Raw genomic sequence first — 17750 nt, 5'->3', positions numbered from 1 at the left:
TATATACACTATATATATATATATATATATATATGTGTGTGTGTGTGTGTGTGTGTGTGTATATTATTTTATATAATTTTTATTTTTATTGTTTTATTCTGTTTTTTTATTTACATTTTTTTAAATTTGATTTATTTGTTTATTTTTTTGAGGGTGGGCTCTGTTTACTTATATTATTCTTATATTTGTATTACACATCTATTTTTATATATTATATCTATTATTTTTACATATTACATATTTATTTTTCATTTTAGTTTTATTTATTTTTTATTTAATTTAAGTTTTATTTTGTTATATTTTATTTTATATTTTTATTTGATTTTATATAAAGTCTTTATTATTATTTTTAACATATACTATAACATTAATTTTTTTGAAGTTGTAAATAAAACAATGATTATTGGAGTACATTTGTAGATATTATTGTTCACACAGGCTTTATTCCATAAAATGGATGTGAATGAAGCTGACAACATTTTTTATATTGAAAAATTCATTTGGTGCAGAAACAATTTTCACTCAGAAATTGCTAGGAAATTTCTCAAAAAAAGACAAAAAAATCGGCAAGTAACACATTCAGTGTGAAATTTTATTTTTATTTTTTATAAAGTGTACAACGGATCAGCTCCGTTCATTCAGGATGCTTCTGTGCTGCATTCAGCGCTCAGTTCATTAGACCTATTTTGCAGTCATATTCAGAGAATGAAAGCCTGTTATCATGCGACTGAAGCTGAAATCAGTCCCGCAGAAGCTCAGCATGAGAGACTCTGACTGTGGAGAGCATCAGAGGAGACCCGCAGGATTAGATCTGAGACTGTTCGCTCCTCATCAAGAGCCACATCCAGGATTCACGGGCAGGGCATCACACGTGTGAGACCTGCTGCTTTCATCTGCTCTTTAAAGGTTACACAGAAATCCTCCTGCTCACCAGGGACGACAGAAACACAGAGAGGTTCAGAGACGAGCGTTTATTGATGTTACGCCTCATACATTTCCATGGAGTATTTTTGATAGCGTTATATTAGTATTGCCCTTTTTGAGTCATTATATGAAAGATGCGTTTCTTTTTGATTAGTGGAAGGATAAACTTGTATGTCAGCAAAGCCGGTCATTTTGAGAGCTGTTGTTCACCAATAACTGCTACCACTTTGCTGATTAACGGAAGTTGTATATATTTGTTTAGTGTGTGTATATATATATATATATATATATACAATTTTGTATACAGAAAATATATAATATTTTGTAAAGTTTTAGTAAACAATACTTTAAAATGCTAATAATATTATTTTGTATGGAATAGTAATATAATATAACATAAGATGCTGGAAAACCAAATAATTTGTGGGACCTGAAGGATTTTTCTGAAGAACAGCAGGCAGTTTAACTGTTCAGGACAAGCAAGGGACTCGTGAACAACTATAACAAAACAAAACAAAGCAGCTGTGGATCATCCAGGTAACACATTTTGAATGGGGTAATTTTTTTTTAAATTCAACTATTATTTTCTCTTGTGGACTATAGCCCCTTTCACACAGTAATACCAGTAAATTACTGTAAAATTTCCGGAAAGACTTGGACCAGTAAATACAAAAATGTGCCATTCACACAGGCAATGACGTTCCGTCTTTTTACCGGTAAAGCATCATTCACATATCATTTTGAAAATACCAGTAAATTCTGTGGCATCATTAACCAGAAATGACCTCTAAACGACTGTGCCTCCCTGTGTTGTGTGTGTAAACATGGAACATACGCGGTCAGTGTTGTTGATGTTTTCATTTTTATGTCAAACATTCACATTCATGCAGCTGCTTTTGGCAGAGACATTGTATTAGACGATTTCAAACCGAACTACTGTACACAGCGCGATGTAAATGCGCCATGTGCGTCAGAATGTTGTGATTGGCCCAGAGTAGACATCAGAGTAGTATATAATCCAAATATAAATGAGTGTCAACGGCACATTTGAGTATGCACTCATAACAGGAAACAAATCATGTTCAAATATATAGCATCACATACAGTACCTGGCATCTCCAAGGTGTTTGGTGTTTATGTGGACAGAAGAAGAAGAAAAAAAAACCTTACCTGCTTCAAATCAGTGAGTTCACTCTATATAACTGTATAATATAACCCTACACATAGCAAACCTACTGAAAGAGTTATCTTACTAATACTTGAATTTACACATGAAACATGTAGTGGTACAGAAGATACATTCAGGGCAAAACCATGCAAAAACAGACATTCGGGGTAAAACAGTGCAAACAGGAACAGTACAAGTGAAAAAAAATGGTGTAATGTTTGTAAAAGCCCATTCTTACACCCTATACACAGTCACACATCTCTGTGCCACTCTTAAAAGCAGTTCCTGTTCAACTTAAGACATAAGTGAACATCGTATGCCTGGCATTTCCATGGTGTTTGTTGCTTCTTACTACGCACTGCTTTGCAATGCACACAGATCCGGCGACCAGCAGTGGCAACACTCCTGGCATCTGAGGTCAGCTCAGCTCCTGGAACTGATACATGGTCACTACTCACTCTGTTTTTTTTCCTTTATTTTACAAAAGCACAATGTTTTGTTGATATTGTAAAATCCGTGCCTGGAGGGGAGGGACATCCAAATTATAAAACCAGCCAGCGGCCGCACAGATATCACCAATAGAAATCCTGCTGGACCAAGCCCAGGAAGAGGCCATTCCCCTAGTGGAGTGGGCCTTTACTCCTATAAGACACTGTAAGCCCACTGAAGGCTATAGCATCCACTATCCAGCAAGATAGCCTCTGCTTCGTAACGGGCAGGCCTTTAGAGCGACCTCTAAAGCATACAAAGAGCTGCTCTGAGTGCAGAAACGAGCCAGAGCACTCCACATACACTCTAAGAGCCCGGACCGGGCAGAGTGGATTGGGATCCTGCTCGCCGTCTGAATTGGGAAGAGCCGGAAGGGTGATGACTTGTGCTCTGAACGGAGAGCACTTTAGGCACATAGCCGTGTCTTGGCTGGAGGACGACTCTACAGTCGTTAGGCCCAAACTCAAGACGTGAAGCACTGACTGACAGTGCATGCAGGTCACCCACTCGCTTGACTGACGCTAAAGCCAAAAGGAGGGCGGTCTTGAGCAACAGGGGCCGGAAATTGGCCAACTGGAGCACTTGAAAGGAGGGCCCCGTACGATGGACATTTGTTTTACATTATAATATTAATAATAAAAATATGAAAGTAAAATCTATTTTTTTTACTATTATATTGTTATTATTAATATCATGATTTAAAATATTATAAATAATTAAAATATTTATAAATACTACATTTTTGAGTAACAATGATTTTAATATTAATAATTAAAAATATATAAAATTTATAAAATCTAAAATTATATAAAATATATAAAATAAATACAAAAATAAAGTGATTTTACATTTTTCTAATCGGGCAAAAACATGGTTAGCATGTTATCATTTTTTTGTAAATTGAGAAATATAAATACATGATGCATTAACCTATTATTGTTAAAGTTGTATAACGATTTATAATATACAAACTATTCCATAAAAAATAAGAATTGCCAATTTTACAGACATTCTAATGAGATGTGGCCACTTTACCCACGATTCCATGCGTGTGTAAACAAAAAAACTTGGTAACCCGCATGGCAACCCCACTCATTCTGGTTGCTAGACTGGATGTTCACCATAGCAACAGCCTGAAATGCACAAGCGTGTGGAATCTGTGCCCTTGCAGCTTTTCCCAGGTAGATAAATTGTACTTTGTCACCCATGTCTGTTCCTACTCCTCCTCCTCATGTCTGTCAAGTGTGTTTCCTTTTCTCAGTCTTTATCCAAACCCTCCTCCCACTCCATTCCATCTCTCGCGCTCATTGAAATTCATGTATGGCGTCCCCTGGAGGGGCTGCTGGGATTATATCACACACAGAAGTCATCTCTGCGATGTGCGGCGATGCCGAGAGCTGTTTAAATTTTAAAACACCATCTGAATCTGATGGATGAACGGCTGGTGAATGCTGGATGGTGGCTGAAGTATCGGGAGCTGTTAAATATATTCACTCCCATTACAAACAGCAACAGTGAGCTCAGCAGAAATGAGGCGTGAAGTTGATTTCCTGTGTAATTTGTGAAATGGTTGTGTTTAACAAGACTCATTCTGAGAGAGCTATTAAGAGGAAATATCATTAGTGGCACTTGGTATCAGTGATGCTGTTGCTCATACTTGAACAAACCTGTAACACTATGTACTTCAGCATGTGACTATCCTGCACTGTTCGTGTTATGGGCATGAATGTACAGATTATGTACGTTTAATTAAATGCACAAATAAATAAATGCATAAATATAAGCATAAACAAATAATGAATTAATACATAATTAAATGAATAAATACATAAATAAATAAATAAATAAATAAATAAATAAATAGTGGTCAATTGTGAACTAAATCACATTTCATTCATTCATTACTTATGAAGGATTTATTCACAAAGTAATGAATGAATGAAGTGTGATTTGATTTAGTTCACGATTGAACACTCTTTATTACCATGTACAGTTCAGTGTTTTTTTTCCTTCATGCATGTGAGTGGAAATGTGGAAAATCAGATCTAAAGACTCTTTATTGTTCACTATCCTCATTCTCACTGTGTAAAGATCATTATTGCATGGCTTTCTGGAATGCTTGATTCTGATTGATCAGTCGTGTCATTCTGTGGTCAAATATTTGTATATAATAACGCTAAACTATATAACTGACCATTGTCACTGGTAACCAGTTTCCTATTATAGCTGTGCTAGTTTATTGCTTGTTCTCAAATCACTTTGTCGTCTCTTTCTTCAAACATAATACAATTATTTTAACATAAATGTATTTATGCATTTATGCATTTGTTTATTTGTGCACTTAATTATGCGTTTATTTATTTAGACATTAAATTTGTTATTTATGCGTTTATTTATTCGTGCATTTAATTATGCGTTTAATTGTGCATTTATTTATTGATGTGTTTTAATAAGTAGCCATTTAATAAAAGCTTCATGTTGGGGCCTGATCGTCCTGTCATGGTTTATTTTGAGATAATAACTGGCTAATAAACATCTAACCTGAGTCTCTGTCTGTCTTGTTCTTCTCCAGGTATCGTTATGCTGCTGCATTGAGCTCCTGGATTTCTGCTGCACCTCTTCATTCTGTGGATCTGTAGAGATAGATAGATAGATAGATAGATAGATAGATAGAGTTCTTAGAGAGAAGGAGAGTGTGAGACAGAATGCTTTAAGGGTGAAGGAGCAATGTGACGGTTGGATTCCTCCTACAGCTCACCGGCTACAATGGACCAAATCATACACTGAAACATCACTGCTCAAGGTAAGGGCAACATTTCCTCAAAGTAGCTGGAAAAAGTCAGAAAGTTTTTTTGTTGTCATTGCATGCTATTTTTATTATTATTATTATTATTTTGCTCTATAGGCATAATATAGTTTAAATGACCATTTTCCAACTTCTCCCTCACACTTGACAACTGGCAGTTTTTGCTACTGTACCTTTAAGACTTCTATCTGTAAATGACCTCTGTTATGATAGCTAGGGCTGGGTATCGTTCAAAAATTTTCGATACCGATACCTTGACTTCGATACCGGTTCCTGAACGATAATTTTTTCGATATCAATTTTATGAAATCAATTTTAATAAGATTACATTATCTAAAAAAAAAAAACTTTGGTTTTGTTGAGCTTGTTGATGTTTATACAAACTCAAAGACTCATCTCCTGAACCACTGCACAAAGGAACAAAATGTAACAAACACAATAAATCAGTGCAAATAGTTTTAATAAAGCTCAAATAGTCTTCAGTTTACACATCTGTTAGGCTACATTTACACTAGTGTGTGTTCGTTTTAAAACGCATAGCTCAGACAGAATCATGATTTCTATTTAATTTCCACTGATTTACTGATGAGCATTAGCAGCTTCCAAGTTAATTTCAACAACATTACATGGCCAAAACACACATTAGACGCCAATCGGAAGTTATTACAAACACTCGATGGTGGTTTAAAGTGAGTTTTGAGTAAAAGCGGAATATAAATCTTATTTATTGTCTAATGTAGCATGATGCTACAGTTTGCATGAATGGTCACATAACACGCGCTTTCGGTCGTGTAGTATGAACGGACATCTGCATATGATCGGAACTCCACGCAGCTCCCGCGCTATTCTCCATTGGAAATGAATGACCGGTCTGTCGCTTGTCGTTTGTCGGAGATGGTGGTGAGAAGTCTGGCCTCAGGCTTTGATAGGCGGAATTGCCATTTCAAGTGTTAAACATTTGAGCAGTTTAGCATAGTGTATGTGTAATCATTGTATCAAATAATCTGTGTTATTTAGAGGTGATGCAATAGTTTGCATATAGCAAGATGCATTATTAGGGCTGGGTATCGTTCAAAAATTTTCGATACCGATACCGATACCTTGACTTCGATACCGGTTCCTGAACGATAATTTTTTCGATATCAATTTTATGAAATCAATTTTAATAAGATTACATTATCTAAAAAAAAAAAACTTTGGTTTTGTTGAGCTTGTTGATGTTTATACAAACTCAAAGACTCATCTCCTGAACCACTGCACAAAGGAACAAAATGTAACAAACACAATAAATCAGTGCAAATAGTTTTAATAAAGCTCAAATAGTCTTCAGTTTACACATCTGTTAGGCTACATTTACACTAGTGTGTGTTCGTTTTAAAACGCATAGCTCAGACAGAATCATGATTTCTATTTAATTTCCACTGATTTACTGATGAGCATTAGCAGCTTCCAAGTTAATTTCAACAACATTACATGGCCAAAACACACATTAGAACGGACATCTGCATATGATCGGAACTCCACGCAGCTCCCGCGCTATTCTCCATTGGAAATGAATGACTGAATAATCGTCTGTTGTTTGTCGGAGATAGTGGAAAGCCGGCTTGAAACGCAGTCCAGTGTAAATGTAGCCTTACATCTAAGGGGGCTGGGACGCATTCAAACTACAGCCTCACGTGTGCGCCACATCTCTGAGTGTAACTGGTGTAAACTAGTAGGTGTGTTCGACTTGACGCGGACTGACTGTGCAGACCGATCGGTGTATTACAGTACCACGAGAGCTAAAGAGAGCAGACTGCTCCGTGCGCTTTCGAATCGCTCTCGCGGATGTCAAACACTGATCGATCTGCGCTGCACTTCTTTTAGTCGAACACGCCGGCTAGTGCTGCAGGCTTATTGGCTCACTGACGCTGATGAGATTAACCCCTTAGCTATCGAAATTTGGTACCGAACGACGAGACGTTTTTCGATACTCGATGGTATCGAGGCATTTCGGTCGGTGCCTAAAAAGTATCGAACTCGATACCCAGCCCTAATGATAGCCTACAGTTTGTGTAGTTGCTAAATACAGAGTAGATGTTGATATGTAAATATGATCGGTTGTATATTGGCTCGTGGTTGTGATGTCAGTATGTGATGATTTCTGAGCAAGCCGTTTTGACAGTTTCTTGATGGGCCGAGGAGGGATTTTTGAGTATGTTGACATAATTCGTCAAACTCTTATTTCCTTTAAATATGCTTGCCTCTGAAATTGAAAATAATAACTTGATACAGACACATAAATGGTCTAATTTATGTTTTAAGAGCCTATTTCATTCATTCTATCCAAGCGTAGAAAGTCTGGCCTGTCAGGGTCATTTCACACATTTTCTGATTGTTCATCATATTGCGTGTGGTTACGAAAGCTGCATGTTCAGCACAGTCACACTCTCTGATCCTCTCAGCGTCTGCAGGAATATTCAAAGGATTTTTCTTGTTCTTTTTGTTTTCTCATTGTTCTTGTTATTGCTGCTTCGCTGGAACAGTGTCTCTTATTATCAGCGCTGTTACCGAACGCTCCACAGACAGAGGCCTGAAAACATGGAGACATTCCAGTGGGTTTTGTGCAAGCGTGTCTGTGGATAGACAATGTGTGTGTGTGTGTGTGTGTGTGCATGTTTATGTGGTTTATGAGGACACAAATTTGTATAACATGGGTATGACATAGGTATTACAACGAGAAGGTGATTTATGAGGACATTTTCAGTGTCCCCGTAATTCAAAAGGCTTATAAATAATTCAGAATGAGCTTTTTTTGAAAATCTAAAAATGCAGAAAATTTCCTGTGAGGGGTAGGTTTAGGGGTAGGGTTGGTGTAGGGCAATAGAAAATACGGTTTGTACAGTATATTAACCATTACGCCTATGGAGAGTCCCCATAAACCATAAAAACAAACCTGTGTGTGTGTGTGCACGTGTGTGTAGCATCCAGGACTTGTTTAAGGAGTGTGTGTGAGTGTATGTATCTTATCCAAAGGTTAAGAAGTGTGTGTCAACTCGAGCAGGAAACCTGGCTGCACAGGAAAGGAAATAACCTATCAGTCGGCAGATGGGGGACAGCATGTGCTTACACTGCGCACACACACACACACACACACACACACACACACACACACACACACACTCTCTCTCTCTCTCTCTCTCTCTCTCCTTGTTCGGTCCCTCTGTCTCTCATCCACACTAGGGATGGGTGACATTTTTTGGCCTTTTGTTTGTAGACTACCATTCAAAAGTTTGGAGTCTTTAAGATTTTTTTAAATGATTTTGATAGAAGTCTCTAATGCTCACCAAGGCTGCATTTATTTGATCAACAATACAGTAAAAACAGTAAAATTGTGAAATGTTTTTACAATTTAAAATAACTGTTTTCTATTGTAATATATTATAAAATTGTACAGTATAAAAACCATTATGCCTATGGAGAGTCCCCATAAACCATAAAAACAAACCTGTGTGTGTGTGTGCACGTGTGTGTAGCATCCAGGACTTGTTTAAGGAGTGTGTGTGAGTGTATGTATCTTATCCAAAGGTTAAGAAGTGTGTGTCAACTCGAGCAGGAAACCTGGCTGCACAGGAAAGGAAATAATTTTCAGCATCATTACTCCAGTCTTCAGTGTCACATGATCCTTCAGAAATCATTCTAATATGCTGATTTGATACTCAAGAAATATTTCGTATTATCAATGCTGAAAAAAGTTTTGTATTTTGGTGGAAACTGTATTTTTTTTTCCAGAATGAAAAATGATAAAAAGAAAGTTCAAAAGAAAAGTATTAATTTGAAATATAAATCTTTTGTGACATTATAAAAGTTTTTAGTGTCACTTTTGATCAAATTAATGCATACTTTTTAATGGCAATGTATATTTTGTATAAAACAGCTTAAAAAGGTGATGTTGATTAGATGTTTTAATGCAAGACAAAATTTATTTTACATAATCAGCCATGTTTTCTAGTTTTTCAAAGAAAGTTCATTAAAACAGTTTGAACTGATTCACTTAGCAATTGTTCACTACAGGAGTTTCAATTACAGTTAAATGGCCAAATACAAGCACACTTCATGATATTTACAATGTAGCTTGATTTTATATTGTCAGCAAAATCGATGCGAATCGCTCACGCATTCATGAACTCTAATAGAAACACACATACACTCATAGTTGCTCATTAGAATGTGGCCCAAATGCCGAGCGGAAGTGTCGTTCATCTATCAGGCTGGAGATTGTTGTTCTGATTGGCCTTCTCATTCAATGCATTTGACATTTACAAGAGCTTTGCTGTTCTCTTCTGTCATGGCATTTTTTAAATTCAAATTCATTCACTCGCCCTCAAGTTGTTCCAAACCCGTATGACAGTCTTTCATCTGTGGGACACAAAAGGACAATGTCCTGGCTGAATGGGGGCCAAAAATGACTAATTGCACCATAAAAATAGTCAGTATGACTGCTGCACTATATTCAAAGTCTTATGAAGACATATGATGGGACAAATTTAGATTGGGATTGGTAAGATTTTTCAACAAGGCTGCATTTTTTTGATCAAAAATCCAATAAAATCAGTAATATTGTGAAATAGTATTACAATTTAAAATAACGCTCTTCTATTTGAATATATGTTAAAATGTAATTTATTCCTGTGGTGCAAAGCTGAATTCTCAGCATCGTTACTCCAGTCGTAAGTGTCACATGATCCTTCAGAAATCATTCTAATATGCTGATCAACTTACACACTGCTTGTCTCAACATAGTGATCTGGGATAGAAGAAATATTAGCATAATTTTACACACGTAATAAATAGCCAATCAGAGTCCAGCTCTCATTATAAGCTCCACCTACCCGAGACTGATTGTCTCCATTCAGGACAGTCACAAACAGAGACAAACCAGTGGGAGCCGTGACATTATGACACTCTCTTGTTTAATCAGATATCCCATTGTGAGAGAGAAAGAGTGTGTGTGCACGTTTATGTGTGTTGTGTGTGCTGACATTTTAGCAATGAGACATGAAATCCATGCAGGAAACCAGGGGAGGCAATCCCAGCTTTGATTGGTCCTGAGCCGAGACACCGCAGGAAATGAAAAGACTCAAACGATTGCAGAGAGACATGAGAGATTGAACAGAGTGAGGGGGAGAGACATCTCATGTGTTTTACCATTGTTAAAGATGCTGAAACACCGTCTGGCTGTAATCAGCAGGTTCGTGGAAAAGTCAAGTCAATTATGTTCCAAACCCATATAACATACTTCCTTTTGTGAGACATTCACACAATATTTGTACTGCTCTTATAGTTATGAAAGTGAATGAGGATAGACAGTTACGCTCTAAAAATGAAAACAAAACAACACTTTAAAAGTATTATAAATGTCCAACATTTCTAATTCTCATTTACATTTTTTTTTAAGTTTTACAATTTAATCATCACTTAATTAACCATCTTCATTTAATAAATCATCATCATTTAATGAAAATGTTTTTAAACTAAAACTAATAAAAATCAACACAATTGCATTAATCAATTCCACATGAATAAAATGTCAAATGATAGAATTAAAATGAATTGCAAATGCAGCTTCAACTTAAATTTGTTTCTCATTTTTTAAGTTTTTATTTTCATCTAATATTTATATTTTATTTCAGCTTTATTTCAGTAAACTAAAATATTTTTTAATAGTTTTAGTTTAATAACAACACTTTCATTAATCAATTCCACATGGATCAAATCTACATTTAAATTTAGAAATTATTTTCAATCATAATTTTTTTTTATTATTATTATTATCATTATTCTGTTTCATTCAGAAATATGTCAAATTTTAGAAGTAAAATGGATTGCAGCTTCAACTTTAACTTTATTTGAGTTAGGTTAATTTTACATTTTTCAATTTCAACTCTATTCTGTCAATGAAAATTTTTCATTCAGAAATATGTCAAATTTTAGAAGTAAAATGGATTGCAGCTTCAACTTTAACTTTATTTGAGTTAGGTTAATTTTACATTTTTCAATTTCAACTATTCTGTCAATGAAAATGATTTTTAATAAATTTAGTTTAATCACACTCTTGCATTAAAATCAAGTCCTGGCTTACATTTTTCATTCTGGTTCCATATCCTGTTTCATTCAGAAATGCGTCCGATTTTAAAGTAAAAATGGGTTGCAATTGAAGCATCATGTTGACTAAACTGTCAAAGATTTGTGATTTAGTCTCAGATTTTAATGCAGGTTATTGCAGCTGTGTGCAGGTGTATCAGAATATTTACCTCTTGATTTTCTCTGATTGGTCAGACTGCTGACAGTGGCCACGCCCCTCTGTATGATGCCTTCTCTCATGTGACCTGGCCTGCAGGGAAAGAGACACACACTCAGCCTGAAGGGGCTCAGATCAGTGGCCTCTTGTTGTGAGAGCAGGGTTTGTGTGTGTGTGTGTGTGTGTGTGTGTGTGTGTGTGTGAACAGGACAATAGCGCTCAGTGTAAATCCAGTGCGGCCCAGATTTTTATAGTTTTTTTTTTTTCTCACAAGCCAGTCCGAGCGAGAAACAGCCTTATGCAACCTTAATCAACAACATGGCACTGGCAATCTGCTCCCTCACGGCACGGCAGGCTGCTAGTCTGTCAGGTTGAGAGCCGGGCATCTGGAAAGCGTCTCTGAGGAATTCTGCTCACACTCTGTGATGTGGCAGGCTGAGAATGATCTGATTCAACCTGCTGTGTTGTGTCAAAATAAAAGCTTTAGCATGCTCTGAAAAGTTGTTAGGGATTAATCACAGAATAAATGGTTCGTGTTAAGAATTATATTAATAATTTAAAGGATAAAAAGCATCCTAAAAGTACATGAAAGTGGTGTATATGATTCCAAGTCTTCTGAAGCAATGCAGTGGGTTTGTGGGCGGGTTCTTACACTGGACTCATGAATATTAATTAGTTTATACTGGTGTTCCATATTCTATAGAGATGTTACCTACTTAATATTCATAAGGCAAACTTTAACCTTGGTGGTATTTACAAATTGATTGTCTGTATAAATGTTAATTGTAGGTGTTGTCGAGTCAGTATCAAGCCAGTTTTATGTTTGCTCAGATATTTTTACATATAGACCTTAAGGGATGTCAAAACTGAAATTTTAGCATTGAAATGAGGTTAGCAATAAAACTGAGAAAATCAGTTAAACAATTGAAACTGACTGGCAAATTATCAACATAATTAATTTCTCCTGAAATCAGAGTCAGTTGTTTATTACTTAATCCACAATTACAATTGATCATGTGACTTAATATATGTTTTCTCACCTGTAGGATCCTGTGTGATTTAAAATTTTATTCCAGTCAAATATCAATCTCTCAAAAACTTCAAGATCATCAGTGCAGATTTTCATAAAATGCACATCACTCAACTAAAGTATAAACCCTAGAATTAATCTGATAATCTTGATCTGTTTAAGATTAATTTGTGCTCAGGGAAAAGGCCCTTTCATTTCATTTGAATCACAGTTTGACGATCAGATTTTGTAATGTAAAATGGTATGTCACATCTGTCAACACACACCCATTTTCAAAGAAAGCTCCGGTAAAGTTTGCCAGATGTCTATTTTCAAACTGTAGTTGGGTGTTCAACAGGGTATCTGTTTGAAATGTACTTGTGGTCATGGAACAGTTCAATATTGATCCGTGTTATTTGCCTTGGCCAGCTGCTGGGCCTCTTTCAGTAAACAGTGGGGTTTTATTGGAAAATAAAGTGTTCTGGAAAAAATCACAAGAGGACAGAAAAAATATATATGATTACAACAGTGCACTTTTATTACTTAAACAATATGGAGGGCTTTGGTAATTTGTGCTTCTTAAGCAAATGTTTGGTTTTGTTCTTATGAGCATGTCAGTGCTATTTTTGTATTATTTATAGGCCTATTATTATAGCATTTACTCATATTTTAATTGAATTAATCTTCAGGTTTCATTTTAATTTTAGTTTTAGTAATTTTATATTTTATTGTTATTTAGCTTTATATCATATAAATATCAGAATTAGTCATTTTAGTACTTTAACAATCTTATTTTAGATAGTTGCCAATGCAACACTTCTATTAACAACAAAAAATGTTTATTTAAAATTTTTTCTCATCTAATATTCATATTTCATATTATTTCCATGTTTTTTCAGTTAACAAAAAGTTTTTTTTTAATTTTAGTTTTAATTAACAATAAGAACATTGGTGCATTTAATTTAAACCTATTTTATTTCAGTTAGTTGTCAAAGCAACATTTCAAAATTTTTAAAAACATAAATATTTAGTTTCTGATCTAATATTGATATTTTATATAATTTCAATTAACATTTTTTTCTTATAGTTTTACTTTTAATTAATGATAGCTGCACTGGTGCATGCAATTTCAGCTTATTTCAGTTAGTTGTCAAGACAACATTTCTAAACACAAGTTTAGGTTTATCAACTACCGTATTGACCCGAATAAAAGACGATGTTTTTTTCTTGGAAATACATCTGAAAAAACGCGGTCGTCTTATATTCAGGGTCTAGACTTTGACATGTCAATAATACACCCACAACAATAGGTGGCGCCAAATACGCATAAAACGAGTGTGCCATGAAATACGTAATGTAATGTGTGTTGTAAAGATCGCGAGTAAAAACAAAAGAAAAAGAAAACCTTACAGCTGCATGAGTCGTGACTGTCACGTTAGCCTGATGGGACCAAACTCCCTTTGTGATTTTAAAACATAAGACAGTACCCAGATTTGAAGACTACAGTAAGATTTAACTTCTACTGTTAATAAGATTTTGGTAGGCTACTATTAGATGGATAGCCTAAATGTCCTAATTCAGATGGGCTACCTGTTTTTTTTTGTTTTTTTAATGGTATATCAAAAAGTGTATATTTTTTAAATGTGATTGCTGGTACATTTTACCAGTTTTACTATACTTTCAAAACAAAAATTTAAATAGGAAAAATATGCAATATGAAAATAATTGAAGACAAAATGTGTTTTACTGAGAAAAAACAAGATTTGGTTTTTAAAAAGCCTTTTTCCAAAAGGTACATCTAGAAAAAGGGGGGTCGTCTTATAATCAGGGTCGTCTTATATTCGGGCCAATACGGTAATACTCATACTTCATATTATTCCAGCGTTATTTCAATTAACATAAACGTTTTTAAATTAACAATAACAACATCAATGCATATAATGTTTAATACATATTTTGTGTGTCATGAAATAGTATTTAAGTTTAATTGTTTAATTGATAATTTCCCTATGTTTTTAAACTGCTTGGCTTAAAGGGACCGATAATTATTGACAGAACTTCCCATTTTTAACAGAAACTGTTCATTTATAGAAAAAGAAAACAATAGATTTGTGAAAAGACAGTGAGTCGTTCATCCCCAAGTCACCATTAGCCCTGAAACAAGAAGACACTTTTGGCCGATGCACAAAATCAAATGGACCGTTTGGCTTCAGCAGTACTCCGATAAAATCAGGTTGATTTATTCAGCCAAGATCTGGCAACAGATCTTGTTAGTCTATGACAGATGCAATATACTTGTTTAAAGGCATAAGCAGCATTAGCTTATCAGTCAATCTGCAGATGGCTGGAGCAGAATTGATTTGTGTGTCAGTTTGTGCTTCTCCAGGAAAGATTTCAAGACTGAAATGAGTGATTTCTGAACTAAAAATACACTCTGTAAATGAATTCTTGTGGTCAATATATTCGACAGAGTGTCACATTATGATAAAATATAGCTGTCCCAAAAATAGTTGCCTGTACAAACAGAGTTTTGATATTTCCTCGTTTTTAAAGGCCTAGTGTATTTTTGGGATTGTATGTGCGTGTGTGTTTGTGATTCAGAGCCCAAGGCCGCAATCTTCGTTTATCAAACCACATTGGTTGTCACGTTCCCATGGCAACCCTCAGGAAGATGATGAGCCGGCTGTCTGGCATCATTCTGGCCGCTGCGTCTCTGGTGTGACCTCTGATTCAGGCCTGCATTAATGCAAGCTTTCATTGCACCGAAGGCAAACATGGCATCATTGGAAGTTGGTTGGACGGTTAGCTTGCCAGTCAAGACTCACTTTGAACAGTTAATGCACTGTTGTTGTTTGGTGGTTGCTGTGGGTTTGTGTAATGTGATTGTAATATGAGTCAACAAGGTTTCTTTTTCTTAAATAGGTCAGCATATAAAACTCACATGGCAGATGGACCGTCCCGATAAAAGAGAACATAAAGAACGCCTGAGTAATAAAACGGAAGGATGAGGATATTCATGAAAAACTGAAAGAAGGAACATACAACTTAAATGTGATCTAAAAGGATTGTTAGAGGCAGAGAATGAATGAGAAAATGAAAAGGCTCTTGCTCTCTGTTGGTTTGACTCCGGGGGTCGTTTTAATGCGTCCTCCAAGGTTGAGTTTGTTTGAGATTTGTCTGAATTAGACGATCAGCCCCCGCCAGGACAAATATCCCTCGCTTAGTTTCCTAGAGACAGCAGTATTGTAGAAAGCAGTAAAAAAAAAAAAAGTCCAATGGCAAGTCCAGCAAAGTTCATCCTCAGTTTAGTAGATGATTTGGCTGAAAACCTGTCTAGAACATGTCTGAGTCATATTTCATACAGATAACAAAAGAAATGAGCAACAAATTGTATTTTGCCTGAAGAAAATGAAGCCTGTTTTTAGGACTATTAAGATTTTGGTAACACTTCACAATACGGTTTCATTTGTTAACATTAGTTACCTACATTAGTTAACATGAACTAACAATAAATAAAGCATCTACACAGCATTTATTAATCATAGTTAATATTAATATCGGCATTTATTAATACATTTTAAGATCAAAAGTCGTGTTAACATTAGTTAATTAACAAAGGTTAATAAATGTTAAAAATATATTGTTTGTGTTAGTTAACTCATTAACTAATGTTTACAAATGAGACCTTATTATAAAGAGTTACCAAGATTCTTTGGCATTGTGACATTAAACTTTGTATTTTTCATTAAACTTAACTCTTTCTGTAAAAAAAGGGACCTAGCAATAATCCTTTTCTTATATATTTGATCTAAAATTAGAATAATAATAATAATAATAACACACATACGTTATTATTTTGTACATATGTAAATTATTATTTTTATTATTATATAACAGCACGAAAACAGTCATGACTCATGTTTGTTCTGTCTTTAATTCTGTGGCTTTAGAATATAGTCATTCTTAAAGTGGTCATAGTCTTTAACACTTATCAGTCATCTTTTTATAGTGCAGATGAGCTCTTCATGTGGCAGAATCGCTCTTTGAGGTCAAAAGAGTATGACAGAGTGCTAAAATCACACTGTGGTTCTGTGAAGTTCATGTCCAGATAGACTTTACAGATAGAGCAGTACGAGATGAGGGGGAAAAAGTGCTAAAAACATCTTAAACATTGGCCACAAGTTTTGAATCTGTATATCAGTGTCTAGCAGCAGGCGCAATTAACTTTGTAAGAATATGAAATGAGAAAATGTAGAATTTAACATTGTGTTTTTATTTATGCACTCGTGGTGCAGAAATTTCAGACTTCAGCTTTAAATGAACCTTTGTATTTTTGATTTCGGCCTCAGTACACACATTTGTCTGATTTGGCTTGCACACATGCACTGGCATGTTGAGGTGCAGTGCATGCGGGCATTGTGTGTTGAATCCAGACATTTTGTAATCCTTCCCCCGCAATCATTTTCTGTTGTACCTCTACTGTAAACAGAAACGGCAAACTGTTTTTAAGCTGAGATGCAGTTCAGGTGTGTTTTTCAGGTAGCTAAAAACACACGCGTCACCTGATGATAAGCTGATGATTTGAGCATGCTGTTGGGATGGTTATGGTGTTTTTTCCTGTAGTAAGCAGCTCCTGGAATCTGTAAAATCAGTGTAGCCAGCAGTCTGCATGGAGAGAGGAAGAATACTATAATTTACTTCATAAATATTAAAAACATAATTTTAAGACTTGCACTAAAGCTTTTAAACTATTTTTATTTATTATATACTTTATATAAATATTGGCTTTATTGTTTTTTAAATATTGCTGCAATAATACAATAATAAGTTAATAAGCATAAAAATACACAGCTCACACATTTATTGGGTCAAACAGAGCATATTAAGTAATAAAAAAATTGAAATGTAATGTATAAAATTATAAAAATGCAAAACAATCATTAATAATAATAATAATAATAATAATTGCTAAATATATTAAATATATTGAAATAATATGTATATACTATACACACGCTCACACACACACACACACACACACACACACACACACACACACACACACACACACATA

The 17750-nt window shown here is 35.0% G+C and overlaps 1 protein-coding gene across 1 annotated transcript in view; it reads left to right on the top strand.

Moving 5' to 3' along the window:
• The window catches only part of LOC107666716 (receptor-type tyrosine-protein phosphatase epsilon-like), an 82740-nt gene that overhangs the window by 37248 nt on the left and 27742 nt on the right, over positions 1–17750 (top strand). Inside the window, exon 2 of the mRNA XM_016458148.1 lies at positions 5154–5384. The gene's annotated coding sequence lies outside the window, so the exon portion shown is untranslated. The remainder of the gene's footprint in view (positions 1–5153; positions 5385–17750) is intronic.

Source organism: Sinocyclocheilus anshuiensis, unplaced genomic scaffold (genome assembly GCF_001515605.1).
Source record: "Sinocyclocheilus anshuiensis isolate Anshui unplaced genomic scaffold, SAMN03320099.WGS_v1.1 scaffold1500, whole genome shotgun sequence".
NCBI lineage: Eukaryota > Metazoa > Chordata > Actinopteri > Cypriniformes > Cyprinidae > Sinocyclocheilus > Sinocyclocheilus anshuiensis.
This window is presented reverse-complemented; position numbering and strand designations above follow the sequence as displayed.